The following is a 3,140-nucleotide window of genomic DNA, read 5'->3' as shown; positions in this document are numbered from 1 at the left end:
TATATATATATATATATATATATATATCAGGGCCCTTCCAATGAGGGATCCCTATTTTAAGCCATTTATAGGGATAGGGCATTACACCAACTTCCCGATTATAATTTTACATCTCCACCGTTCATATCTTAGGTCTATATGAGTAGATCACCTCTACAGGGCCTTTCTACTAAGGGATCCCTTTTTTTGACATATATGAGGGATCAAGCATTAGACCTACTTTTCAATCACATTTTTCAATCTTAACCGTTCAGTTTTTAGGTCCTAATATGTAGATCATTTCTGCAAAATTTCATCCAAATTAGTGATCGTTAAGGTGTTCAAAACTGCGAATTAAAATTATAGGCATGAACGGTTCAGGTTTGGCAGATTTGATCCATCAATTGATTTCAGTTAGTTCGAAGCCTCAACGATCACCAAATGGGATGAAATTTTGCAGAAATAATCTACATATATACATCTAAATATTGAACGGTGGAGATGTTGATATGTGATTGAAAAGTTGGTCTAATGCTTGATCCCTCATATATGTCAAAAAAAGAGATCCCTTAGTAGAAGGACCCAGTATATATATATATATAAACAACATGAAACTTGCCAACTTTTTAGTCCAGAATCAATTAAAAAACATAAAAAAGATGGTCATAATTTCCTCCATATTTGATTAGTTCAAATTGGTGTCAAGCCTTTAACTAGAAAAGGTCTTAATGCCTCCATTCTTTTATGTTTAAGAGATGCAAGGTTTACTGATTTTAATGACAGTACCCTTGGATTAATTGAGTCAAGTCTGTTTAATGGTCCAGTTCATTTTAATTGCTACCCAGATTTTACTATTAGCCATAGTGATCCTCATATCTTAAAAGCTTTAACTCTCAACATTAAAACTTCAGGTTACCATGTCCTTGAAGGAACCCAACCTTTAGCCTTAATTTATAGAATCCATTATAAAGTCACCGGCACAAACATGAATTTCCAAGCCATTAGTAAAAGTCCCAAAAACCATACTCTCTTAATTCAAAGTAGTCAAGAAAACGCCAATATTACTATCCCTCACACAATCAGATGGTCAGATGTCCATCTTCCTTCTGAATGGTCTCTCACTAGTGAGAATCAACCATCCAATGCACAACATAGTCTTTCTGATTTAGACTGTATTCAACAGTTTAATGATGGCACAGTAAGAATTAATTTTCAAAACTCTAGGATAAGTCAAAACCCAAGAATTCAAGAGGTAGGAAACTCCTCTAGACATTCTTTTGCTACGGCTAGACATTCATTTGCTGGTTCCACTACAGCTAAAACAATGTCTAGACGAGATTCTGATTTAGATAAAGAAATTAAAAATATTAGGATTAAAGAATTAGAAGAAGAATTGCAAAAACTCAAAATTAAAAACATCAGAACTACTTCTCAAGTCAGCTACCCAAATTATACAGAAAATGAATCTCAAAATATTTCATCCACAGATGAAGAGCAAACTTCTCCTACTGCTTCTGATTTTTTAGTTACTCCTTCACTAAATCCTCAATTAAGCACACTTACCCAACCTTTCGTAATCAACTATTCTAGATTAGATAAACATCTTGAATCAAACGAAAATATCCTTAGGAGAAACCTCTATAGGATGAAGTTCCCTTTCATGGATCAACGAAAGCAATTATTTCATGATTGGCAAGCATTTATGCTTGAAACTAGATCTGAAATATTCTTTCTTGATTTTATTGATCAATTAAACAACCAAAAAATTCAAACTTTAACAAAAGCACGTTGGAAAACTTCCACTAGTTCAGTCCTTTCCAGTCATCCCCCTGTTGAAACAATAATAATTGATCATCTAAACAGTCCAATCACAGCTTCACCTTTTAAAATTGCTATAGAAGATCCAGACACTAAGAAAATTAACCCAGATACTAAGAAAATTATTGAACAAAATAATTATATAAACCAAAGGCTAGTAACCATAGGAGCCCAGTTAGATAAAATATAAACAAAGGTTGACAACATATCCTCTAAAGTTAATATCCTACCACAACCGAAACCAGAAACTCTTTTAGTCCATTTTAGTGAATTAAATAAACCGACCCTAAATCCTACTTCTTCGATTCAAAAGATTGAACGAATGTTAGAAAAATTAAAAACTGAAACACCTGAACCCAGTAGGATTGCTGTAATTCATACCCAACAAACCTCTTTTTCCAATTCTTCAGATAGCGATTCTAGTAACACTAGCCAAGTTAGAGATTTAAACCAAATGTTTCAAACTTTAAATCTAGATCGGATAGTTCATCCAAAGAAGCGACCTTTTAAAACTTGGACATAACGTCCTCTCCCCTTAGATATACAACCCACTAATCATCTTAATAATCAATTCTTAGTTTCTTCTGATAAAACTTATGAATGGAACATTGATAATTTATCAGAACAAGAAATCTTAAATAAATTACATCATATGTCTATGGCAGCTAATAGCTATGTCACTAATCATAATTTCACCCAGCCTGAAATCATTGACATACTTTCCACAGGATTTACACCTGGTGGGAAAAACATCTCACTCCTGATTCTAGATCATCCATTAAACATGCCATTAAACGAGATGAAGTTGGGACTCCCATCTTCGACGAACGCACAGGAATGGGAATTTCTGATGCTGTTAATACCTTATTTTACACAATTATTCAACATTTCATAGGAACCCCTAGTCACATCACATCCAGAATTCATGATCAACTCAATAACCTTAGGTGTCCTACCCTAAGTGATTTCAAATGGTACAAAGATGTTTTCATTTCTCGAGTTATGCTTAGAGACGATAGTAACCAACCATTTTGGAAAGAAAAATTCATAAATGGTCTTCCAAAATTATTTGCTCATAAAATCAGACAAGTTCTTAGTAATGAAACAGGTCACATAAACTATGATTCTTTAACTTATGGAAACATAATTACAGTTATCCAAAAAGAAGGATTAAGAATGTGTGTAGATATGAAATTGAATGCTCAGATAAAATCAGATAAGAAAACAGCTAAATACGAATTAGGAAATTTTTGTGAACAATATGGCCTACCTCCTTACCTCCTTCAAGGAGAAAAAAGGCAAGCAATAAATTTATTCCTTACATTCAAAAAGAAATTTACACC

Source organism: Fragaria vesca, linkage group LG2, assembly GCF_000184155.1.
Source record: "Fragaria vesca subsp. vesca linkage group LG2, FraVesHawaii_1.0, whole genome shotgun sequence".
Lineage (NCBI taxonomy): Eukaryota > Viridiplantae > Streptophyta > Magnoliopsida > Rosales > Rosaceae > Fragaria > Fragaria vesca.
Note: the sequence above shows the minus strand (reverse complement) of the source record.